This window comes from Protomyctophum bolini (assembly GCF_963924005.1).
Source record: "Protomyctophum bolini genome assembly, chromosome: 13".
NCBI lineage: Eukaryota > Metazoa > Chordata > Actinopteri > Myctophiformes > Myctophidae > Protomyctophum > Protomyctophum bolini.
In genome coordinates this window covers 22,639,474-22,667,438 of record NC_137874.1, presented here as the reverse complement: position 1 = coordinate 22,667,438, position 27,965 = coordinate 22,639,474, and the positions used below count along the sequence as shown (strand labels likewise).

Genomic DNA, 27,965 nt, shown 5'->3' with positions numbered 1-27,965 from the left:
CAGGAAGTCCCGATTTCCTTAGTGGCTTCACAATATATCTGTCTGACTGCCCCCCTGGTCCGTATGTATGTTTAGGGTACCAACAGGGGGCGCTGTTGCACCACTCACTTCAGTCCGGTCTGATTTGTTTTCCCGCAAAGTTTGTAATGCAATTATTTGAAGAAATACACAGTCTTCACAAAACATTAAAAAAAAAGTTCATTGCTCCGATGCCAAAAGGACCTTTTTCTTCAAATTAATGCAATTATTGCCATTCGAAATTGAATATGAAAATAAATGTGAACGATACATGTTTATCACGTGACGTAACTCGTTACGTTTTAGCTATTTGTCGCAATTTGTTTGAGTTTTGGACAAAATCTGTACGTGTAGTAGCAAATACAGCGTTTTAGAAAATGCAAAGTGATAGAATCCTAAATGTGAGAAAAAAGACTGTGCCACCTACGGTTCAAGAGTTATAGGTCAAAAACGCACAAACTGAGGAACAACCGTAGAGTAGACGGTGACCAGATAAGGGTTAAATAAGCACATGGTAGCATCAAGCAAGCACAACTGCCAACAGGAAGATGTTCCTTTTCTCTTCAGCTGGGCTTTCGTTTAATTTACTTTTCATTAAACTTGGCTTTCCAGAGCAGATGTAAACCTAATTGAAAGACATAAGTACATAGTTGCTTAAGCCCGTTTTAGCCCTAGGTTTTGCTCAGTAGTGGAGAAAGTACTCAAATGTTTTTCTTAAGTAAAAGTATCAATACTGCAATGTAAAACTACTCCATTAGAAGTAAAAGTTCAGAATGCGAAGTTTACTTGAGTAAAAGAACAAAAGTATTGACATAAAAAAATTCAAATGTATAAAAATCTTTTGAAAATAGCAGATCTACAAGCTCAAAATGTGTAGCATCGCAACGCAACGCAGTGTGAGCTTGTAGATCTGTTATTTTATGTCCAAAATGTATATAGGGCTGAAATGGTTCATGTATGTTTTGTAATAATAATCAAAATCTACAAAGTAACTAGCAACTCAAGTTTTCAAATACATTTATTGGTGTAAAAAGTACAATATAAAGTAAAAGTATTTGAAATTGGAAATACTCAAGTAAAGTACAGTAGCCTACTTAATTAAATGTACTTAGTTACTTTACAGTTTACACCACTGGCTTTGCTGTCCTCTATCCGTTGTGTCCGTGCATTAGAGATGAGGTTTTGTACATTTTATTTCCTTTTTCTTTTTATTACTCCTTAGCTCCTATGATTCCTGACCTCACTCTTACGACCTGTTTTCTGCTTTTCCTCCACATTTATTGTCCCTAAAGCCTCCTTCGCCGCCGTTTGTCCCCCGCCCCCTCGGTGGGACATAACTTCACAGACTGATAGATAGACTGGACACTTTACACCACACCCACAACGACCATTTGTCTCACAGTGTTCACAATTTATCCCATTTAGACCCGAGGACGCGTCTGTGTCACCTTAGCTTTGAACCACTTTAACCATTATTTCAAACTTTAGCTGTTGGAAAAATTGTGAAAATGTGTGCAAATCTTTGAATTCTATTCTATATTATATACAATACATATTGTATATAATTGTCTTCTGGGAGTCCCTGGAACAACATATTTTCAGATGAATTCTGTGGGAATTCTGTGGGACCTGGACATGAAAAAGTTTGAGCACCAGTGCGCCACGGAATTTGGAAGACATTTAGTAGAATCTGGTCTCAGGTCTTAATAGGTTAAAGCTCACCAATGGCAAATGTAGCAAACTGGCCTATACATTTCACACACCCTCGGTAGCAATATAATATAGATACGAGCTGGCTGGCGGGGGATCTGGGGTAAACGGAGACAAAGACCTAAAACTGTCACGAGATCAACGCTGACCTTGTAAGAAGTATCCTTTAAACAAACAAACAAAGCCGTGATTTATCAGTGCTCTATAATGCATCAAAGATGTGCAAAAAAATAAACTCAATTCACAAACTACACTGATCAGAACAAAATACATGGCATGGATGCACCTGGGACATATTTTCAGTGATGTATCCCAAGGTCATCAGGGTTTCATGGATGCACCTGGGACATATTTTCAGTGATGTATCCCAAGGTCATCAGGGTTTCATGGATGCACCTTGGACATATTCTCATTGATGTATCCAAAGGTCATCAGGGTTTCATGGATGCACCTGGGACATATTCTCAGTGATGTATCCCAAGGTCATCAGGGTTTCGGGTCTCGTGAACATCATACCCCTCACTCGGGTGACCCAGCCGGGGTGATCAAGGCCCGACTTATGTCCCAGTATCGGGTACGGTCGCCCCTAAACCATCTCGCCCCTCGATTTTTCCGCCGACCGCTCGGTCTGATGGTTCTTGTATTCTTTATTTTGTTTTACTGAGAATAACGTTAGAAATAAGTTTAGGGTTAGGCATCATTTTACTGGGGTAAAGTTTGGGTATAGGGTTAGGTTTAGGCATAGTTTTACTGTGGTTAAGGTTAGGAGGTTTAACCGTTTAAGCATAATTTACTTCAGGAATACCAGTTCCGCCGGCTGTACGCCTGGGGCGAGTTGGTATTGTTTGGTATTCCCAGTAGCTACCCTCGATCAGACCCACTAGGGAAAGACCAGGGCCACACATTCCGTTGGAACCACTCTAGAACTACTCTACCGGGACTGGGAGGCACAATTCTGGCATGTGGAGGGACTAGGCTTTGTGGGTTGACTCCTGTCCGGGCCCCTCCTACGTCTCACCAGGTCCACTCCTGCTCTCACCAGGTGCAGCCAGGACCTGTGCGTTGCACCAGACTCCCAGCACTCCCAGAGTCCCAGCTGATAAGTTGTAAAATTATAATTATTACGTAATGTAATGTAATGTCCTACAGTATGATGTGAGGATCCCTCTTGGAGTAATGGCTATTGTGTAGGGCATAGCAGTGGTGGCCATTTTGTGGCGCCACAGATAGACAGACCATTAATCTTTCCCATAGAGATTACCACAGATCTTTATATAAGTTATTTTAAGCATGGAATCAAGTCACCCAGGCTCCTGGTGAATAAAGACCATATTTGATTCTGTTTGAATATTTCATTATATAGACTACTATGTTTAATAAATATTTTGCGGCTTTCACATCTCTGTAGGATCTGTGGAAGCACAGGTGGTATATGGGAGGTCTGTCAGTTATTACATTTGTTTGTCTTTGATTTTGGCTGTATTTTCTTTTTCCTTTTTTTTAATGCTCATGGAAGTCTCCCCACGGTCTAGCTATAGCCTCACTCTCTGCCTGGGCCCTTCTGTGGGGGATTGTGGACGAGGAGCAGCATTTAACGCATTTAGACCAGAATCAGATTCTACAAATCTTCTGAATCCTAACAGTATTCTGAAAAACATATGTTTCTATGTCAGTGGTTCTCAAAATATGTCAAGGACCTCAAAATGATATGTATTCGGCCGCTGACCCCATCTAAAAATATGTTGTTCCAATCCACACCCCCCCCCCCCCCCCCCGAAGCAAATATTGTTGAGTTAAAAACGTTCACTGTGAAAGAATATATTCAAAGATTTGCACACATTTTCATGATATTTAAAAAATAGTAGATCTAAAAGCTCATAGCATGTGGATCTGCTATTTTTCAACAGCTAAAGTTCAAAATAAAATAATGGATAAAAAAACGCTAAAGCGGCACAGATGCGTCCTCAGGTCTAAATGAGTTAATTTGATGTTTGTGTACTCACAGGCCCAGCTCACGGCGTTGGCCGGTGTTTGTTATTAGCTCTCCTAATGACATATAAATTTGATATGAGACCTCTTGCCCGAGGATCTTGATGGCCCCTGAGCCGTTCTCCTGTGAGACTTAACTACTGGGCTCCTGCTCCTTTGATTAAACTCTCATAGTGGCCCTGAACGGCACCATCCACCAGAGGCTTGAGTCACTGGCTCCCCCTTTCTCCCATTGTTTACTCCAGTGAAAGGGGAGAGGATATCTGATGTACACCAAATTGAAAGCAGTGAAAGAAAAACGGCTTTCTTTGTGGAGTCACTGCAACAAATCCAACTATAGCAGCGGTGTAGCCTGGCTAAGCAACACAGTGTTTGTTCACTCGCTATAAAGTGGGCTAGAGTGAAGCTATAGCTATTAGAATGGTGACAGGCTATCTTTCTGCAGCCTGTGGCGGCTTGGTTGGGCCCTGTGGTATTTGACTCTTTAATGGCAGTTTCTTAGACTTCCTCTGACATTTCATCCAATTAGTTTTCATCCGTAACTGTGGTCGCAGACAACCGTGATTGCCAGAGCATCTCCGCATTACACTCCCAGCGCATAATTCCACATTCTGTTTGAAACATAACAAGAACTGTCACTCAGTCCAATTGAACTTCACTGGCAGCACTTTGGTTATACGATAGTCTCACATTGTGTCTTATTGATTGTTCCAAATGAAGTACTCACATGTTGTACTTAAGTAAAAAGTAGAAATACTGTTACAGGTAAAAGTATCAGTATTCAAAATGTAAAAGTACTTCATAAAAGTACTCATTATGCACAACGTCCCATTTCACAAGTTTCCAAATACAATCTTTTGAAAATAGCAGATCTACAAGCTCGCTTGCGACGCAGTGTGAGCTTGTAGCTCTATAGACATATCTTATGGATCTGTAGAGTTTGTAGATCTGCTATTTTCAAATGCCCGAAGTATAGGTCTGAAGTGGTTAATGCATGTTTTACAAAGTACCTGGTAAAAAATAATAATAAATAAACTCAAAACTTTACTCAAGTACAGTACTTGAGCACATGTACTTAGTTGGTGTGAGGTGAGATCTGTAGCCGTTTCATTTAGCCATCAACACACATCTCATATTGACTGGTTGTATCGACAGCATGTCAAGCCACTGGCTTTACAGCATGGTATACGGCTGCTGAATGGTGGACATGCATGTAACCTTAGCTACCACCCTAGCTACCAACAGGATTCTCTGGTTGGTAATAGGTGCTTAACTCTTTTTTTTTTTTTGTCCAACATGAGTACCATTATAGCCGGCCTCATTTATGTAACCTCACTCATGCAAATTACCCTTTTATCGTCTTTTAGCCTGGGTTCCAACCTGATTCGCTGCGTTCCGCAGATCTGAAAATGTCACTGCGTTACTCAGTCTGTAGAGTCTCCTATTCTCCACAGGTAGGCGGGACATACAGTATGCAGGCTGAAAGGAAAGGAAGCTGAGGCTTCTGATTGGTCTGTGGTGCGGGTTGAGGAAAAACACCACTCACCCCACACAGCCGTCATTTTTCAGGCTGGAACCCAGGCTAATTGTTTTTAGCCATCAACACAAAATTGGTTGTGGGTTCACCTTTTGTGTATATAAAAAATAATAATATTCAGTGTCATGTAATGCTTCGAAGGTGATGCAGATGCCATACATTAAGTGCAGTGCAATAGGTTACAAAAATGTCATGTATTATCTATACATTTTATTTTTAATTAGATTTTGTGCTGTTGAGTGAACACGTACAGTACGTTCAGTTTCGGTGTAAGTACAAAGTAGCACAGTTGGCGTACATACTTACATACAGTAGGCCTACATGGAACATATTTCACAAAGTTTTGTGAATAAAATGTATAGTACAGTTGGTGGCTCAATAAAGTATAAATTAGATTAAATAACTGACATACTGTAGATATAAGCATCAATAAAATAGGTAACTGTTTGATTAAAAAGCTGTGTTCTGTCAACCATGCACTTTAGTACAACCAGTCAAATTATTTAATTACCCTCGGATGCACAGGGAGTCTGTTCCACATCTCGGGTACATCAGAGCAGAATAAAGCAGCCTCTCCCTGTTTTATCCAAGTTTTATGGATAACTAAAAGATGGGAGTCTGTGGATGCGAGTGCTCTGCCGAGGGCAGCATGCCATCAATACGCTCCATTAAAGGAGCAGACTTGAAACGAGATGAAACTGGGACCATTCTTCTCATTGCACAATGGCAAGGTGTTCAAAGAGCAAAAAGCTACTGGGCTTCCTTAAGTGGTCTCTTGGTGGAGTTTGACTGCAAATCTATACTTTCAAGTTTCAACTGTTTTGATCTGCAGTCTTAATAACTCTATGAAGCACTATATAAAGTTAAAACGGGTTGCCTGAAAATGTGATTTTCAGCTGGGAACAGACATTTGAATGTGACCTTCAGCTGTGGATTGGTTTACTTTTTCGGGCTACTTAAACGAAACAATGATTTGATGTTAACAAGTTGGCCGGTATTCATTTTTATTGTAAAACAGTTCCCCCAAAATGTAGAGCTATGTGATATTTCCAAGCAGTAATGTTTTTTTGTTCTGCCTTAATGTACACGTCATAAACGACTCCACTGTCCTACCTTACTGTACATACGTGTAGGATCTGTAATAACATCTGCACATACCTTAGTAGTGTACACTTTATCTTTAACAGCTCCACCTTATTACACAGTGAGACTTTGCTGCTCACCTCTTTACTAGGGGTGGGCCGATAATATGGGTACCTCAAAATACAATATCTATGGCGATATTAGGCCCTCGATAATGATAATTTCACGATATTCGATATATTGCGATATTGCAATATTAAATATATTGCAAGAGATTTCATCAACGATATATCAAGATATCTGTAACTGAAAAAATAAAAATAACAACCATAAAAAGCAAAAATCTGGAATCATGTATTCTAAAACCTTACATTTTGTGTCACAAACTGCCCAATAAGTACATGAATCTTGCCTCCTCAAAACAATAAAACACTGACTGCAACTTTGCAACTTGTCCACAACTTGTCTGTCCACAACAATGGGTAGCCTACTAGTACTAAGTAATATCACAATATTGGGAGGACGATACAATATATATATACTGTATCACAGTGATATATATTGCGATATCGATATATCGTCCCACCCCTACTCTTTACCATATCTTGATCAAAGCCATGTGGCATTTAGCTGACATAATACAGTACGTACACAACAACACCAGCAAATAAACCAAGACACGCGTACAAACACATATCTGTCGGGGCTTATCCGTCTAGTCCATTAGGTCTCTGTGTGTTGTGTAATGACTCATTGTTCTTGGACACTAAGGTCAGTGATGGCCAAGGCTGATATTGTCTGGACCTCGTCTGCACAGTATAGCACCCGAGCCAGTTGACACACACCAGGCACATCCCTGCTGCTGCCCCGAGGTCTGAATGGTGGTGACAAAAGAGCGATGGACATGCTGATTCATCACCCCAAGTACAATTGATCTTACTCGACCCAGATACTGGTGGAGGAAGAGAGACATTATTACATTGTTCAGGAGGTGTGCGTGTGTGTGTGCGTGCGTGCCGTATCGACTGCAGTGTGTCCTCTATTTCATTACAATTTAAAGAAGAATGGCCTTCTTTGTCATATTTTATTAGTTGATTAGAAAGACACTGCAGGAATACAAGCCTCTTATCAATTTGTTCTCATTCCAGTGTTCCCATTTGGACTGTTAACAAAAGACCAAAAAGTTATTTATAGAACTGGAATGTTACTGCGGAAAATAAGGTAAAAGATGGAGCATTCATTCAAATGTTGGTCCTTATTTATGAGATCATTACTCAGTAAATAGTTGCATTAACACATTGAGACGTCCCACATGTTGATCAAATACACTTTTCTCATTAATGAGCTATTGCCTTGGGAACACAATCAACTACTGGCAGCTGTTGAATTTGCTATCTAAATTTAGTTGTACTATACTAGTTTCCGCTGTTACCGGTGTTGGATGGTTTGTGGGCATGCATACACTGATTACATTACAGCAATATCGGTTGTAATGATACCTTTAGTTTTTTGAGCTCTGACACAAAACAGACTAACACAGATAATCAGGCCCTTTTATATTAGAGATGGCTAGCTTCCTACACAGCTACACTTTAAAACATTGCATGCTGTCCTTGGTGACATATTTTACTGTACCTGCCATCAAGGGACAACATTTAGTCACATCTCTGTGATCATTGTGTGCTATAATGCTATACCATCACACATGGCACCTGAAGAGTGGAAGCATCCAGGAGTGTTGTCCTCACGTTGCTTCTCCTCGCCGTCCCACCCATTAATTTGGTCAACGGTGAATCTCATCTCCTACTGTCTCTAGGTCTAATGAATCTTCCTAGTGGAGCATAAAGATGATTGATGGGCAAAGATTACGGGCATGGGGGATGCTGGGATAAAGAGGAGTGCTGAGAAACTGACGCGAGGCAATAATGGGAGAATGGCGGCAGACTTATGACACCTGTCGGGTGCATGCAGCACTTCTGCCGAAATGCGAGCATACAGTATCAGATGCAGTGTTTTGCGTTCTCAGAGGCCTCCCTGAGCTATGCAGGTTTACGTGCTTGTCAGTCACTGAATAAAGCTACAGGTCAAGTATCTATGTGGATACTAGTAGTAAGGTAACCTCATTGATCTGTAAATATCTCTTGAGACACCTTCCATCACAGTGTTAACTGATCAGCGCAAATACATTGACAAATCAATCACTTCGTACCAAAATGGGGAACAAAATGCAATTATACAATACAAGTAAGACATGTGAACGCGGGAAGCGAACGCAGCTGTTGTGGCAGTCTGACACACACACACACACACACACACAGACCTTTTTAGTTCACACGGGTGTGATTTTTCATGAAATATCACTATGGGTAGCATCAATATATGTACTGGTAACATCACACTGTTGGGGAAATAATAACTGCTGTATAATAAAACGTCACTGTTTTTGTCTCGCCCCCCCTCCCCCTCCGCCCTTGAGGTTGATACTAACCAACCGTACTGGACGCGTGTGTCGTCAAATGCCAGGTTACGTTTTTTTTTTAACCAAACATGTTGCTTATACATGGTCACGTGAGGGGGTTGGCCTTAGATTTCAAAGTTGCTGTGTTTCACTCCGCCCATGGTGATTGGATGGATGTGTCACCAAATGTAAACCGGTGTAAAAAGAATAGCTGCTGACGTCGTAGCGCAACGTCGGCAGTGGAGCCGGTTGATTCAAAAGGGAACGTTCCCTGCATTGACGCTGACGCGGCGCCCCATGGCTGCAGTGGAGCTTTGGCCGTATGCGACACCATACACTCGACAGCATATGCTCGAAGCTGCTTATAAGATACCAAGGATGCATCATGTGATGTCACTCTAATGCGTGTGTTTCAAAGACCATCAGCATGCACTGCACTTTGACAACTAACTCTCCTGCTGTCACATGAAAGGCTCTTGTTTTTCTTTTAGCTGTTCCATCTTTAAAATGTTGCTGAATGAGAGACATTGACAGAGGGCTGAACTCTGATTAAGCGGGACTCAAACTAAATAAGAACATCAGATGTCGCAGATCTTTATTCAACAACTTCTCAATCGTTTCTTTTTCTCCCTATTTTTCTTTTTCATGTTATTTTCGCAGTCATGTTGTCCCAAAATAAGCTAATTACAACCATGGACAGGAGTCAAACTGATATGGTTGATGGATTGCCTGTTTATTTTAGGGTCTGAAGCATTAATTTATTAATTTCTGAGCTGCTGCTGGCTGTACAACTTTGACAGCTGCTCACCATGCAATGGCCATAGTGTGGCGATTAGCTTTGCGTCGCCACGCACGCCCATTGGTGCCCTTCAGTTCACTCAAGTCAAGATACGTTCCTTTTATGAATGACATGACGTCACGCACCTGTCTGGCTGTAGGAGGAAGTGCTGTGTCGGCGTCTGAGGCTGAAGAAGCGCCCGGCTGTTCGCTTGTACCCGTGGTTACGTTTTGTTTGTTTATAAATAACCCTTTAAGTTTATAATTTGTTGTTCGCTCGGAGCGCTATCATTTGGAGGACAAGGACAAGTCACTGTTCGAGAGGATCACACTAAGAGGACTCCCCGTGGATCGTTATGATCGTAAGGAGGACACCCTTGGAGCGGTAGGGATTTAATCAACACACTTTCACGTCCGTGAGTGAGTAGGCTAATTAAACAAAACGTAACCGCGGGTCCAAGCGAACAGCCGGCGCTCCTTCAGCCTCCGACGCCGACACAGCACTTCCTCCTACAGCCAGACAGGTGTGTGACGTCATGTCATTCATAAAAGGAACGTATCTTGACTTGAGTGAACTGAACGGCACCAATGGGCATGCGTGGAGACGCACAGCTAATCACCACAATAGCCACACAATCTTTTTTTTGTTGTCTTATTTGTTTTGTTTTTACCCCATCTGAGGATTATGTAAAGAGTGGCATCGTAACTTCAATCTCATTAAATTAAATTTCTATGGAAGGATAATTAAATGCTTAAATCAAACACTACCCTTGGAAATGCCACAACAATTATATTTCTCTATTTGAGGCATTTAGCAGACACTCTCTCCATAGTGACTTACAAAATTGCTGTGAACATTTGTCAAACAACAGGGTTACAGTTTGTTTTATTTCACAGTGCGTCTCGTATTATTATTACGATGTGATACAGTGACTGTATACCAAAACAACAAAAATCATGCTCTTGTGGCTCAATAGGAGATGTTGGAATCATGGTGAAAAGTCATAATTGAAATCGCTCTGCCCTTGAGATATAGATGCCTACTTGGACAAGCTTTAGGACAGAAAAAGCAGCACGGTTAAAACTAGATCAGATTAGATATCTGGATTATCCACAATTGTTTTTCTCCAAAGGGTCTTTAAACGAAAGCGATGCTGTCTCCACACATATATGCACATAATGCGTTGGTGTATGATCTCATGTACAGTATGCATGTCCCCCCGGGCAAGTCCATTGGTAGGAACGTGGGTTGTGCAGCTACCTGGCCATACTGTAGGTCAAAGTACTGTCTGTAGACAGAGAGAGTGAATTAATGATGCTTTATGCAGCAGTCAGGGCTCCTGAGTGCACCAATTTTGGCTGTCCAGTAGCCAGGCCTACAAGATTGTCATTGGTCCCATCAGTGCACCTTACATTTAGTAGGTCTACTGTATGTGTGGTGGGTGGGTCCATCCAAATTATATATTGGTGCACCTACCGGTACGGTATATATGAATATGTTGGGTGCAACCAACTAATACATTACGTTAGTCAGGAGCCCTGGCCTGCCACTGCTGCCAGTACTTTAATGGTCTGGACTGAGTTAGGCCCTATTTGGACTATTTGTTAATCTATATTTTTACTCTGCCGTAGGTCAGTGTAGTAGCAGAAGTAGTAAGCCTTGCCGAGCCATGTGTCCCATAGGGAAGGAGCCTTTCTCCTGTTTCTGTAGCGCGAGGCGGTTTGGTGTACTATAGTACACCCCTGGACATGATGCTAGTATGCCACAGGTGTACTGCTGCTCCAAAAGTAGCTCATCTACTGTCCCTTACCTTACTCCTCTTCGTCCCCTATGGGACATAAGGCTTCAATGAGCACTCTCCATTTCATCCGATCCCTGGCAGCATGGTGTGCCTCTCCCCAGGACAGGTTCATCTGTTCCAGCTCCTGCGTCACAGTTCTGGGCCAGGTGGTTTTGGGCCTCCCATCTACAGTAGCTCATCTACTGTACCATTGCACAACGCATCCCAGTCTTATTGATCTGCTACTGTATTTTCAGTGCGTGCGTGCAGAGGGGGAGGGGTGCTCGACACCATATGTGACCAGATTTGACTGAGAGCCTGCCATCGTGCAAATTCCAGCTTTTCACCAGAGGAGAAAAACCTGTTTTCTCAACTTGCTGTTTTATGCAAGACATTACTCTATACGCCATATGTTCAAAACTGGTGGGTCAAACTGAACAACCAATACGTCAATTTGAAAAAATAATCCAATGGCAGTCTCTCAGTCAAATTTGGTCACATATAATTATAGCCTTGTACAGCGGTGTGGAGAAATGTGTGAAGGAATCTCCCATACTATAAGTTCTATTAAGATGGCAGGAATCAGTTGAATTACGTATGCGCAAACACCACAATCCCATGCCAAAATGGAAGCAAGGCAGTAAAGCATGAACTTAAACTATTCATCCTTTAATGTTTGTTATACTTTTAAAGTTGTCGGAGAGTCATCAGATCGTTGTGCATTTCACACTGCAGGAGTCTTTTTTTTTAAATCGGCTGTCATTATATCTTTGTGGCTTTCACACTAAACGATTGATCGCCGACCAGGGATCACACACTGCAAGAGTTCACCAAGATGCGATCCAGACCCGATACATATAGGCAGCGGCTACATCATTTGTTTTTTTTATTCCAATTCATTTTGACATGCACGTGCAGGATGCCGTGATACAGGCGCGAGACCCACACAGGGCGCTCTCTCTCTCTCGCTCTCTCTCGCTGCGTGGCACGCCACACACACAGTAATAGCCAGGCTACACAGGGCGACATGTTTGTGATAGCGCTATAGCGAGACAGGACGTTATAATCTTGAGTTTCATTAAATAACTCGGTCTCTCTCCACGCGCGCGCGCGCACACACACACACACACACACACACACACACACACACACACACAGCACACGAGGTCCAAAAGTTTGCTCTGTACTGTTGATTCCGATGCGGTTTTATCAACATTATTGAAGTGAAATGCGTAACAGCAATATTGGGATATTATAGGCTACCAATATGTACGACACAGGGATTTACCGACGGAATGACGGTTATATATTATTTATGTATATATATATCTGATCATCTATACAGTCGACAGACAGACAGACAGATAGACAGCAGTGCTGTGAGCAGTGTGCTCTCATTGGCTGTAACACAGGCCTTATCGGGGCGCAGTCGCAACCCAGTTCATACTGTATGATATCCAAATATCAAACGTGCTAATGTTCAGAAATGGTCGGGGAGGTGTTGGCGAGCGCTTTTATCCGTGCTGGATCTTCTCGCAGGTCCTTTCACACAAAGCGAGCAAAACCTCGCCGATCAAAGCCTGATTTTACGTCAGATCGGGGGTTTTTGTCGGCGAGTGCCAAAAATGCCCCCCGATCGGAGCAAATATCAGGCAGTGTGTACGAGCCATAACTCTTGCAATCACCTGTCTTGCTCACAATGTATTTTATTGGTCTCAGTTTTCAGTATGTTCATCTATCTTTTTACCTTGACTTCTACATAATCTTTTCCCCAATCAGACAGACTGTGTTTCTTGTTAATCAATGGATTTCATAGTTCATACTAAGACTAATGTAGACAGCTGAATGAGCTATTCATGCTATTATAATTTGTTCATAATAGCTTTGGGTGTGTTAAGATTACATCCACTGATTCACAGTGTGAATCAATCTCTCATCTACAGACACCTTTTTTCTCTCCCAGGATTAAAGCTCCAGCAGCCTGGGAGACTGTACTGTAGCTGGTTCCAGGATTCCAATTTGAGAGTGCTGGCAAAACGATCTGCTTTTTCATGAATATCCTGCCAGTGGCTCTGGACAGTTACAAAGCATCCTCTGGCTTTTCCTTGGCAGTGAGGGATTCTCTCTTTGGGATACTGGACCGTCTTGTCTCAAAACTCCTGAGAGTAGATATGAAAAGCACAGGGGACTAAATGCTGTGAACCGCCCATGGTGCAAACGGAGGCTGCGATCTCCTGCAGCTGGCTGCTTAGCAGAAATGCAAATTAATAAATCAATAATATATAATAAATAATATTTTCGTGTTTATATAGTTTTCGGGAACGGAAATGACGAACAGATGCTTCCATTCTAAGATTTCTGGAGGTGTAGCTCCAGACTCTATATACTATAGCAGTGGTTCCCATATTGGGGTCCACTCCGGGGACCCCTATAGGCGTACTTGAGGGAGTTCCAGGGGGTCCCCTAAATGATAGGAACCAAATTGACCCTTATGGGTCTGTAACTAAATTGGCGGTCCCTGAGATGGAATTGCCATTACATAGGGGACTGTAGCCTAATTCAGGTCAAATTGGGGCCCTTGAAATGAAAATAGTTGAAAATCATTGCTAGAGCCGTAAAAATCTCCTCTTATGGGGGTCCTTGGCATATATTTTCAAATAGGGGGCTAATGGGTATCATTTTGGGTGTCCTTGACATGAAAACGTTTGGGAACCACTGCACTATAGCATTCAGAGATTGTGGAATAGTGGCTACGCGAGACTATAGTGATCTGGTGATAATGGAAGCCCAACCACTAGGCAATTGTAATTTAGGATATCACCATCGTATCGCACTGATTTTGTCCAGTAGAGGGCAGTCCCCTACAGACCTGTATTCTTTGTACAGTAGACAACAGCCCACCATGTCCTGTGCAGAGGGGGGGCGGGGGAATGAACGAAAGCCAACAGTTTCAGGAAGTGCACTGTTTCATTTACATTCACGTCAAAGACGCATTTTCTTCCCTTGCTAAGAAATTGCGCTTAGTTGCTTTCATTACTTCAGCATCGACATAAAGGCATGCAATCTGCCTTTTCAGAGAGATCGTATAGATTGTGATTGTGTGTGTGTGTGTGTGTGTGTGTGTGTGTGTGTGTGTGTGTGTGTGTGTGTGTGTCGCTTCGGACTGTATTGACTTACTGCTGTGTGTCTGTGGGAGACACACACACACACACACACACACTATACACTGAGTATTTGATAGCACTTAAATCCTGCATCAATACCCTGCCACTTTGCTGCATTTAGATGTTTTCAGTAAACAGACATGTCATAGATTTCACTCTAGGTCGCCCTCAGATGAGCCCCCCGTCGTCGCTTCCAGTCATTCTTGTTCTCCATACATCTGGTGCTTTGCGCTCTTGTGTCGTTTTTGAGTATATCCACATATTGTATGTTAATGTGGGACGTCCTCATGACCGGTGCCCATGTGTTGGTTCCCACAGCACTAATTTACTGCCTGGCAGAGTGGCAGGTCTTGGTGTCTTTAGCAGTGTCACTCTCCTGGCTGCCATTTTCTGGCTCACGCTCTGCATTCCATCATACAGATTCTTGTTGGTAACGTGTGTACTCTTGCTGATGTTAAGTACTGCACATAGCATTCTGTTGTAGCACCCGTCTAGAGACTTCTGCAGAGTTGGCTTCATTGTCCAGCATTCACTGCCGTATAGGAGAACAGACTCTACCGTTGCATAGATTTGCCATTGCAGAACTTCCAAATCGTCCATCTAAACATACCTTTGTCGTGTTTGTCAGTGTCTCCCGACTCCTCCGCACATCTCCTCCTTGAAATGTTTTGCAATATCATTGGAATTTGAGCTCACCAAGAGGTGAAACAAATGATTAAACAAGTCTAATAATCTAAGTCTAATAATGTGGCTTCCCTGTGCAATATGAAAAGAATTTTAGACAGTTGGCCAGATAACTGCTAATTAATTTACCCAGTGTTTGAAATCTTTGCCACCTTAAATTTTAATTCGAAGCATTTGTGTGAGTGCAAATTATTATTCTGGTGCGATCAAAACGGGATGTCAAGTGAAACAAAGTGAGCACTTCTCTTCCCCTGCCCTCTGGAACAAACAAACGCAGTAACGCACCTTGTGAGCTGACAGTCGGTGCTCTGTAGCGTGGAGATGGTCTGCTGATTGCCACGGCGGAGCTGAGACGTTGCTGAGTGCTGCTGCGTCGACATGTCCATGCGGTTTGCTTTATCCTTGTGGCAGCATGAACTGAGCTGCAACTGGCCTACTTTTGCGGGAACAGATACAGACAAACAATGTTCTAGATCAGTGGGTTTCAACCAGTGGTCCAGGTGGTCCCCAGCTCAATGATGGAGAACCAAACGTACCCTTATTAGATCTTTAACTCTTGAGAGCGTAAAATGAAAACAAATGGACCCTTACAGGCCCATTTGGTTTCATTTTAGTTATTGTTAAACATCTGCAATACAAGAAGTCTATAGCCTACCATTCACTTAGAGAATGTAGAAGAATTGTTATTTTGATAACACCCATTATCTCTCGTAAATGGCGCCACATCAATACAGCATGGAATTGTGGAATAAGATTTCATCCAACGACAAGTCTTTGGTCTGAGAGGCTAAATATCGTCTAAATAAATAATGGACCATGATATGAAAAGGGTTGAAAACCACTGTTCTAGATGGCGAGCCCCGGCCTTTGGTGCCATGTAATAACATGAAATATACTGTATGCTGTATACTAATATTCCTCGCGAAAATGGGTTACTATTATAATCATAAAGGTGCGTTCAGACTTGAATGGTTAGAGCGGCGCGATTACATACAAAGTCAATGCAAAGGCGAGAATTGTGTGACCTGGCACGGGACGAACTGAGGCGAATATATATATATATATATATTCAGGTCTGAACGCAGCTTTATGATTACTATTGGCCTCTTTAGTAGAAGGTACAGTAAGCACTGTTTTGGTGGTAAAGGCAGCAGGAATGGAGAATATGAAATGCTAAGCACAGCTTGAAGGTAGTTAGGCTTATTTGGGCTGTGATGCCATTTTTGTGCTTTTTAGTTTGTCACATTCATTGTGACATCAAGCAAGAGATGACGGTCCAGGCTTCTTGCAGATGGCAGTTCCTCAGATTCAGCATTCACACAGGCTAGCCAATTTGTGTTCACATGCAAAGAATAATGATAAGCAGGTTGTCACTGCTGGATTAATTATATTTGCAGTATCGAAGGTACAGTATCAAGCTGACAAAGAAATACAAAAATAAAAATGTTCTTTGAATCTGACCTCCTGTTGAGGCTCTCGTCTGTTCAGTTACTGCAGGGTCTATTTATATCCCTGGCGGAACTCATTGAGCTCTGTTTTCCTGCTGCGAATAAATGAAGCTTCTGCTGAACCCTTGCTGTGCCTTTGGAACTATCCGGGGCCCTCCAAAGCCCAGAAATTGGCTGACGTTACCCATGCTAAGTGCATCTCACATTAGGCGAGCATTACTTGAGCCGGATAAGTCAATTTGGTCAATGGCAGCTCTTAATCTCCTCCATTGCCCAAATGCTCTGGCAGGAGTACTGTATACAATGACATGGACCTAATGATTTCTTAATGCTCACGTGACACGGGGCAGTGATGCCATTACTGGCGTCTGTGCACACAAGAAAACAAATGAAACGAAAACAACGGTTTTGGTTCAGTGCTTTGAAAATTGAGGGGCTGGAACAGGGAATCCTCTTATCAAATAATGAAAAGGGACAGGCAGTATTTATTTATTTATTTTGTTGTCACAGTACGTTTTTACGTGAAGATTGTTCTCTGCATTTAACCCATCCTAACAGTGGCCGCTATTAATACAGCGCTCGGGGAGCAGTTGTGAGTTTTGCTCAGGGATACTTTGACACTCAGCCAATGGCTGGGGGCTGAACCGGTGACCCCCTCCCTACCCAGTCAGCTATGGCTGCCATAATCAGTGAGCAAAACTTTCACTTTTTGTGTGCTCTGAGAGTACAATTGTTTTTCTTGGTTGTTACCAAAAATGTAGGAGCACTCCCAAAGAATTATGACACACCTACTATATATCAATTTTATGTAAGTACTGTATGTGATGTTTTGTTTTTATTCATTAAAAAAAGACAATGAAACAGTATGGTCTACAAGTAAAAAAGGCAGATGGCTTTATAGAATACAGTGGGCCAGGATTTAATATATAGGTCTCCTGACTCTTCCGTCTATATCTTCACACAGACCGAGGCATGGAGAAGGACCCTGTAAACACTGTATTTCTATGCATTACATTTGATAGCCCATTCTTTTATATCTAATTCTACGTTTTAAATGAATTGCAATGTGAATAGTATTGCCATATATTTGTCCACAACACAATGTGAAATTGTAGGCAATGGTATAATAAATGGTGTGCTTCTGTACAAGTAAAAGTAATAAACACAATAGAATAAACGGTGTGTGCCTGTAGAAACCTTCTGATAGAAGAGGATGAGCGTTGGGCTGCAGACAGTTGTATACTAGTGGATGGTACAGTATATATACGTCATTGCATTGGCCATTGCTGCATATTATTCACAATCCCAACACACTTTTAATATGCGCATCAATCAAGTTTTTACATAAATGTAAAATTATCTTTTGCTCCGTCATGCAAATGACGGAGCATATACTGTATGGCCTCGTGATCTCGTATGCTACTGTAGAACATAATCACCAGAGCACCTACTGTATACAGTCAGCTCACAAGGCAGTGAAGGCATGTTTGTTTTTTCCGACTGGCAGGGCAGGAGAAGAGTGCGTTTCTTGTTCCAGTGGTGTACCGTTTGGTCACACCAAAATCATTATTCGTACTGCATAAATGCTGTGAATTATTTTGAGGTCACGTAGGTTAAACTTCACCAGTATGCAACCAAAATGGTTGCAATTCTGAGCCCTGAATTAATGGAATTGCTGTGGATTAGTTCAATTGAGGCCTCCGTGTGTCTCTTTGCACATGTTGATGTCAGCTAAGAGAAGAGTTGTTTTGTACACATTATCCGATGAGATACTGAGCATGATGACAGCCAACGATTCATATGGTTCTCAACTTCTGGTCGGAGAGCAGAAGAACCTGGGTTTTATCATAATTTCCCTGTGCCAGGCTAAGTAATGAGTCGTCTCTCTTTGTCAAGGTAATTCTGATAGACTGTCTTTCAGGTCTGTGTAGTCTGCCTGAATCGGGTACAGGCTTTAGTTTCAACATACTATTGGTCCGACAACGACAACCTGCCTCAAACCCTAACCTAACCATAACCGCAAGCACAGAGCAGCGCATGTTCGCCAACCTTAATCCGGTTGTTTACCGCATGTCGATTGGTATGTCCAATGGTACGCCGGAAAAGCGTGCACACCCCCCTGCATCTCGTGTGCAATGTATAATTTTCACAGAACACAGTTGGTCTTTCATACTGTTAATCTTTTCTCTGCAGAGCAAACATTCATCCAGTGAGCTGTGTGTGTTGCTCTATTCTTATCTTTGTTCAGAGTTACAGCAGTATTTGCCTTTGCCCGTTTTCTCCGTCGTTGTGATCTGTGCAGATGTCTTACCAGTCGAATAATGGCATCTGGGGAAGCCTTAGCTCCACAAGCTTTATTTTGTGTGTGTGTGTGTGTGTGTGTGTGTGTGTGTGTGTGTGTGTGTGTGTGTGTGTGTGTGTGTGTGTGTGTGTGTGTGTGTGTGTGTGTGTGTGTGTGTGTGTGTGTGTGTGTGTGTGTGTGTGTGTGTGTGTGTGTGTGTGTGTGTGTGTGTGTGTGTGCAACAGAGTCAAATGTGGCACCTTGAACAGAACAGGAGAGTTGATGGTTCTAGCTGCCGTCCAGAAGGAAAGGTCTGGCAGCTACCCACAGGTCACTAAGAAACTCTTGCTTCAAGCCATATACAGTATATGATATACTGTAGTGCTCTAACAAACGGCTTTGCAGCTTAAACCCTCTAACACCCGCATTAATTTCTACTTGCAAAAAATAGATTACTACAACCTTACTACTACTTTGTACTACTAGGACTAAGACTAAAAAATATTTAAAAAAAAATAAAAAAATATTTGATGAAAAATGTATAATAATTATATAATAATTATATAATAATATAATAAATTAATAATTTACATTTGGGGGATATCTTTCACAATAATGAATAAAACATGTTCTAGACATTCTAATGATCACAAAAAAACATATATTACAATTAGTTTACCTACTTTTATTAGGGTAAAGGTCAAAAGTCTTAGGTTAAAAAATGTTCAAAATTGCACAAAGTCCAAAAAAAATTATTTGTGTGAATTTCAGCCTCTGTGGGGGGTGTTTATATGCAAATAGCATGACTAATGGCATTGAAATGGCATTGCAATGAACATCACTGATGACGTTTAGGTGAAAAAAGAACAGAAAAAAAAAATAATAATTTAGTAATTAATTAAAATAAATTTGTTGCTAAAAAGCTGGGTCTTTTAAGGGTAAGGGTTAGTTCAGATTTTTGGATAATTCCACATATTTGAATCGTTGATCTTTGAGCTCTCTGTCACATGGAATGCTGCTGCTCATGTAGTGACACCGGACATGGAATCAATTACTACCTTTGCAACCACTATAAATGGCAATTTCCTCCAGCTTTAAGTCCAACAATCTGAACTAACTGTGTTCCCTTGGAGTGTAAAAGTGCTAGGGGGGGGTGAGGTTGAGTCTGAAGAGATGGGTCTTCAGACTATGGCACAGTTCTGAGTTCTGACTGCAATGGGGAGTTTATTCCACGGTTTGGCAGTCAGGAGGGAGGAGAGTGTACTGTATGATGTGTGGAGCATCGCCCAGGGTGGTTTAAGGATCGAGGGCTTGTACAGCATTTCAGTGTTGGCTGATCTAAGTGAGCGGGAAGGGTTGTACAGATTGGATCATGCCTTGAAGGGATGGGGGTGCCATGTCTTTGTACTTGGTGCAGGCAGAAGGGAGTGGAAAAGGGGGGGGAGACATGAACATTTTGGCTTCAACCTCTCTTCAACGAACCTCAACAAGCTGATCGATGTGTTGCAAAGTGGCACATTGCCAGCTTGTACATTTTAATATGACAACATACCCTGCATAGCATACCTATGACGTGCGTCCATGTGCAGTTGTGCACACACACTTAGTTGTGGCTAGTTTCCAACAGTTTCCAATTTGTATTGCATCCGGTTTCCATGATTCTCCACTTGATCATCCAACATGAATTCAAATCACTTTCTCGTTTGGGAAACTTGTGTACACCCGTATATCAGATAGACACCACATCAAAGGTCTATGCTCGATTAATTACAATTTGCCTAAGAGAGAGATGGAGAGAGCGAGCCAGTTCTTCTATGTTACTCTGTCAGATAGTTTAAGTGTTATTGGTGAGTGCCTCCTGGCAGAGATTTGTGCTCCACTGAGCACCCTTTTCTAGTTTTAATATCTTGCTACACTGAAACGTGGCACAGAAGGGAATTAGATGTGGTTTGTTCGGGGCACTATGAGAAATGAGGATTTAAGCGTGTTACCCACTTTTGAAAATAACATCAGAACATGGAGGAGAATAATGACAGTTTATAAACTGACAGAATGCTACCTAATGCCATATGCAGTCAGGTAAGCTAAAGTGACACACAGGGGACACCCCTGGGTTGGCACACAGTACAGGGTCCCAATGAGAGTCATTGCAGCGTAACTATACGCTTTCTGACTCTCCTGTCACGGCTCGGGTGGTTTTAATTAAATGACCCGGAGCGGCTGCAGTGTCGAGACAATGCAAATTGAAGGGAATGGAGAGGCTTGTGCCAGGCTTCCGCTTCCTCCTACTGGCAGAAAACCTAGATTATCCACCCGTCCCCGCCTCTAGCTCCCTTCTCCTTGACCTCCTTTCACACAGGCTGCACCTCCGATCAGCTCACAGGTGATACTAGCCCAGTGAAGAGAAGCAATTTACATTCAAATTGTTTCAACTGACTGATTCAACCGATCATGTGGGCTGAGGTTGAAGGGAGGATAAAGGCTTCTAGGCTTCTACAGACCAAGTTGTCTTGTCATGCCAAATTGTGACTACGCTATAGGAGTTCCGACCGGGTGAATGTTTAATGTGTCTCATGCTTAAAAGGGGTTCTAAACACAAAATGTATACCATACTGGGTCAATATGTTAATGTTATACCCAAATTATGTTCCCACTGTCAGTAGACAGTGGGAAGTGGGGGACAGTTTATTTTTATTTTTATGTTCGATCCAGATTTATGGAATTTATGCGAGAGAAATATAAACACTGTAGACCCACTGGTCTCCTCTTTGGCTTGCTCTTCACCACTTCCAGAGCTCAGGCAGAACAGCCAAACAGAGCAGAGATCTCCCTCTTCCCATCGAGGTCCGCTGCCAATTCAACATACTTATTTGATCGGAACCCCCTAATGGTTGACTGCTGACAACGGCGCGGCACAGGCCACACACCAATTGTTAGGCCCAGATGGCTGATGTGCGCCATTTGGTTTATATTCATTTTCCCCATGCAACTCAAGTTGCAAATTAACACCATGCAACTCAAGTTGTGGATTAAGTTGCGGATTAACCCCCACAAGGGCCCCTGGGCCGATATTATATATCGTATTTGTATCTTTTTTAGTCCAAAATTGAACACAATGAACCACCAATGAAGGGCCTCTCAAACCAAGTACCATGCGGTCCAGTTTCTCCGAAGGGCCCCTGAGAGCTAAGGGCCCCTGGGCCATGGCCCCACTCTAGCTCACTGGCTAATTTGGCCCGGAACTCAACCTGCATTTCTTTATCACCCTGCAATGATTTGTTTAAAATGCTCTCCTTTTGCTGAAGGAAAATTGTTCGTCTGGTATTGAGCCAGTCGAGGCCTATAGTCCCAGAGAACAATGGATAAAAGATTGGCATAGTCGTAAGGATGCACCACACGTAGGAACATGGAACAAGGCAGAGAGAAATGGAACAAGACAAAGGCAAATCCCCTCTGGTACTGGGGATTTGGTGTGTCCTGTGGAACTGCAGCTATTCAAACGGTAGCCTATGTGTCACAGCCCAGTGACAGGAAGCAAGCAGCCAATCGATGGGGTTTGATGAGAAACAATTTGAGGAGAGGACAAAATGGCAAAGGGGGGTGGTTTGATGTAGCTAATAGCTTGCTGTCCGTGTGCATTCATGTCCACACAGTGAGCGTGAACGTACAGCACCTGTCTGAAGCCACAAGAGGCTGTCATGCTGGTATGTAGCTGTACAGTTAAAGGAGCACTTCACCACTTTTCAACCTATCTTCACTGATGTTCATGATAAAATGCCAGACATGTTTTCTACTCGGTCTGCATCTTAGAGGAGGGCTGTGGGCAGTTCAGAAACCCAGTGACCTCATCGGTGGGGAATCCAAGCCAATAGAAACGGCAGGCTTTCTATTCCTGAAAAGTTGCAATACAATTTTTCTTTAGGGTATTTTATCATGAACATTAGTGCCAATTGAACGATGAAGACCAATTCAACGAAGAGTGGTGAAGTGGTCCGTTAACCCATTCAGGAACCCTGAATGCAAACATAAGCATTATGTTATACTTTAGCTATTGAAAAATAGCAGATTTACAAGTATAGTGTGGCAACGAGTGCCACGCTACGAGCTTGTAGATCTGCTATTTGGGGGGGGTCCCTGGAACAACATCTTTTCAGATGGGGGTCGGTGGCCAATTTCATATATTTTTGGCGTTTCTTGACATGAAATAGTTTGAGAACTACTGACATGATTTGTAGAATCGGCCTCAGGTCTAAATGGGTTAACGCAACCATTATTATTATTATTGTCCAGTATCCGGGCTGACATTGCTTGAGGCCATCTACATGGCACCATGTTTCTGGTGGAGCGGCGAGTCCTGTTGGAATAATAACCTGGTTTGAATTTGTTGCCAAGATCATTTGTACCTAATTTGTTGACACATTTATGTTTCTGCTATTATTCAGTATATTCATGAATCATAATATATTATATATGGCTGGATGAGATTCCGGGTGGATTGTCCTGGTTGTCCGTGGCTTACTGGCAGTGTGCACCAAACGATGCCGATTGGTCCAGCAGACTCTGTGATGAACTCTGAACAGAGACACACAAACACCTACAAAGAGATGGAGACGGAAACTGGCCTGGCGCAGATAATAATCAGTTCAGGTGCGCTGTGATGGGACTGGGAGTCAGGCTGCACGGTTCTAGCAGCAGAAAAGTGTTTCAAGGAATGCACTTCTGCTGACTGCCAGCATATTGCTGCAATTGGTCATTTACATTTCACACTATCTGTTCACCAAGATTCCTCTTCAAAAAGGTATCGCTCCCTGGTGCTGAGGTAACAAGCATGTTAAAGATCTGCGCTTCAGCTAATTCAAGCTGAGATGTGGCTAGACCAATGTGTTCATGAAAGAAATGGTCATAAATAGTATATAGTATTTGTCTCATAAGAGGCTTTTGAAGAGAAAAAGAACAACTATGTTATTGCTCTGAGAAGAAAGAAGCGGCTTCCATACTCTGGCTGTCAACAAGGCTACTACAACGAGACATATTTCCCCCTACATGGGCAGAAATGTGCTTGTCATGTGATGTCAGAACCACTTTGCTGAGGCTTCAACCTCACCGGCTGACCCAGTGCCAGGTTCTAATGGCAGTGATTGGTGCACTTCAGGGTACCCTTGCAGCCACATGAGCTTGGTTTCACAGAAACTGCAAAAATGTCCAAATACTCGCCAGCACAGGGGACAAAAAAAAAAAGCTTTCATGCAAAACAATGAATCATCCCCCCTGCAGCAAAGTAACCTTCATGTCCATGAGTGGATGTTCCACACGTTGTTTTTCTGTGATGAGTTCTGTGTGTCTGCGAGGAGAGGCATGTCTGTGTTTTTGTCCAGTCCTGAATAATTTGTTTCGTAAGTTAATGTGGTTTCTTTAGTTTTCTTTTTGAAGAATGCCTTCAATCATGATATTCTGGGCGGGCGGTGGGAAGCTTTCTAGCCCTTTACCTTTAAACATCAGACTGGCTGTCTTAAGATCTGCTCTGTGTGTGAACTGGAGACGGAGAGACGGCGCGTGTGTGCGTGCGTGTCTCAGAGAGGGAGAGATGAGAGCGGGCAAAGTTTCAGGTACATGTGATCTTGAGGCTGTGCTGAGATAACAAGCCTTTCAATTACTGAGTTGTCCTTCAAGAAGATGGTTTACAGTGCCGCATTCCCTCAGTGCCTTCATTTTGCCGGTCCTCTAATGAAGAATGTATCATTACATTTTATTATGTCTGCATTATGCTGCACTGTGGGAACTGACTGCATGCTCCCAAAGGCCGCTTTCAGAGTAAAACAACACGGCCATAGACACGAAAGTCTAAGTGTTAAAGAATCAAAAATCACATCCGTGTGAAGTATCTCTTATCATCGTACACGTACATCATCATACATCATCTCATTCCGGCCAATTAGAATTTGCGTCCTCACATTTTCAATGTTTTTGTTTATGCAATGTTTGCGTTTAAACAAACACTCAAAACTGGCCATTATCAATGGCATTTAATGTTTGTGTTAGGACAATGTTTGCATTTACACACACACTAAAAGCTGGACATAGGGGGGGGGGGGGTAGCGCCCCTAAAAAACCACTACCAATTTCAAAGGCCTTCGGCTGCTAATCGATGATGTTATGAAATGAATTTAGAACTACAGTCGCTGGAACACTTCAACCGCATTACTTTCAACTGCAGAGCTGACCTTTTACAGTGGAAATATTTAGACCATGCTCCTCCTCAGGCCCATAACCCAAGACTCTCAACCACGGAGGGGTCTGAGCAAGGCAGGTTGCCCTTTACACAGACTTGTTTGACAGTCGTTTTGTCTTTTGGAGCTGTTGGTATTGATAACAAGCTCCCTGCTGTGAATCTCTGGATTCTGACACATTCTGCTCAGTGCTTTATCACAGCTGCAATATGAACCTTGTTTGAGGAATGTGAGGGCTAGTAGAGAATAGACACCTCCTTACTGTTATTGATCTGTCATCGCTATGCTTTCACCTTCCCATGGAGTATAGATGGGTACTTTCTGTCATGTTTGATCAGTGTGTTTTAGTTCTTGTCATTGACAATAGAGGGACAAGTCAACGTTTGAATTAGCACGCTGCTGGTAAAAACCCTCCTTAAAGCAATCTGTCATACCCTTTCGTCTTCGGTAACGCTATTAATTCGCCATTTGTGTGAAACAACTCGTGAAATTCAACTATATGCAGGATATAAAAGTACCATAGCAGACGTTCACTGTCTGTCGGTTTTCTGCTCTATATGTAAAGTGTCTTGAGACAACTTGTTGTGATTTGACACTTAAATAAAATTGATTGAAAAGGTTGTGCTCGCCAACAAAATGTCCAATGTGTCACATTACCACACCATCATTAATAATCACACCCGTGTGAACTGAGTGGTGCAACTCCCCTCTCCCCCCTCCTCTCCTCTCTCTCTCTCTCGCTCTCTCTCGCTCTCTCTCTCTCATTAGCAGGCAACAGTACAGCACTAATACTCTCTCTGTTTCTGGCACAACAGCGCCCCCTACTGGTACTCATTATACTGGTGCTCATTAACGTCACATAGGTGAACAACATTGCTGTTCCTTGGAGTGGTTGCACCACTCAAAAACACACTTGTTTCTTGGCTCCCAAACTCATCACTGCAAAATGTTTACAATGGGCATCGATTCCAAGACCCATCACTCTCCTTTACCCACTCCAGAACTAAATTTCACTCCAGTGATGATGACCATCTGCTCTTAACTAGAGTCAGGCAGCGTGGCTAATGCAGTAAATATCTGCCTTTCACCTCCACTATTATGCAGTCAACCACAGTTCCTCTCACAGCGTGCCCTGTGAGAGGAGTTGTTGTTGATGTCATTCTCGCTTGAAAAACAGATCTACCTGGAACAGATCTACAGTGGTGGTAGGGCAGTCAACCGGTGCTTGTACGGGTCATCAAAGTTGTGGCCTGCAGGCCTCTGGTTCTGTACAGGAGCCAAGAGCCCCTTCTGTGACGACAGTCGCTGGATCCTCCAAAGTGGGTCAGAATGAGCAGCACGCACGCGCGCGCACACAGTCACACAGTCAGTAGTCACACACACAAATATATATTTAATGCACTCCCTGTGGGACTGATGCATTAGACCATGAATACTGTTTCATGGACAATGACAGCCTCCTGTTTAGTGCTCTGCTCACGTGTGCATAATGTGCTGTGACCTGTACTGACATTTCCATTATAGATCCTTTAAGTAAATGCATGATGATGTAATTGTAATCACATTCATTATGCCCCCCCCCCCCAAAAAAAAAATAGAAGGAAAACAACAAAGACATACACAGTAACTGTAATGTGTATCATTTTTTAAGCTCCATTGTACATAACCGTACAGTTGGTCAGGATCCATTGGCTCATCTTAGTGTGAGCCCACCACATGAAAGGGGAATTGCTTCACCAGTCAATATCATGAATTATGTATGGCTGGCTGCAGTAGGTTCTACATCATGTGCAGGCTGTTCAGTAAATTAGCATTCGGAGAGCTGTTGTTGGTGTTTGTTGAGGATTTTAAGTCCTGTTTTATGGTCTAAAATTTGGTTAATGGGTTTAAAAATGTTTCAACTGGTCAGCCAAATGAGATATCGGTAAAATGAGTGATATTACACTACACTATGTTCTTGAGGTAATTGTTTATCCCCCAAAATCACGAAGGCTAATTTGGAATACACAAATAAGTCTGTGTGTCCAAAAACGTAGTTTCTGCACTTTGGCTTTATAGAGCAGTAGGCTATAGTTTGGCCAACTTCTCCCTGGAGTAGTACAGCCTATGCGTAAGGCCCTGATATAAATAGCATACCGTATTTCTCATTATAACATCAACAGAGATAACATAAACATTAACATGATAAGACACAGGGCAACAGTCCTATGAGCAAAGATGTCAAAGATTTTGTCAATTTTAAATTGTTTGAAAAATAAATAATATTGTGCACATGATGTTGCTGCTGCTGTTGTAAATTTTGTTACATTTATGACATTGACATTGAATTTTATATGTGACCCCTCCCAGTAGTCTGCTCTAATGAAACTTCACAATAGTCCAAAATATATATATATATATTTTTTGGTGGCTTTCGTGTAAACAAGGCAGAGGAATTAGTTTCTGTACAAGCTTCCACAAACTGCAGTTTAAAAGGTTATCACAAGAAATGGAAAATGTCAAATAACAAACAGCCCCCGAGTCTTACTGCTTTCAGTTCATACTGAAACACTGTGCTGATTCTTAAACTTGTTTTTGATGTTTTCCACTGCAAGCAAGCAAAAATAAAATGTATTACCATGTCTTACTACAGTTGAAATACAATGACATATGGGTCTGCTCTACTGCTAAATTGGTTCTGGCAAATATTGTACATCAGACCATCACTAATTAATTTATTGAATAAAAATAAATAGAATAGAACTATTTGTGAAATTGAATTAGCTACATTTTGTTGGAACACCGTAAAGAATGCCTGGGGGTTTGTGG

The 27,965-nt window shown here is 42.3% G+C and overlaps 1 protein-coding gene across 1 annotated transcript in view; it reads left to right on the top strand.

Moving 5' to 3' along the window:
* The window catches only part of cadm1a (cell adhesion molecule 1a), a 313,887-nt gene that overhangs the window by 89,090 nt on the left and 196,832 nt on the right, over positions 1-27,965 (top strand). The window lies entirely within an intron of this gene.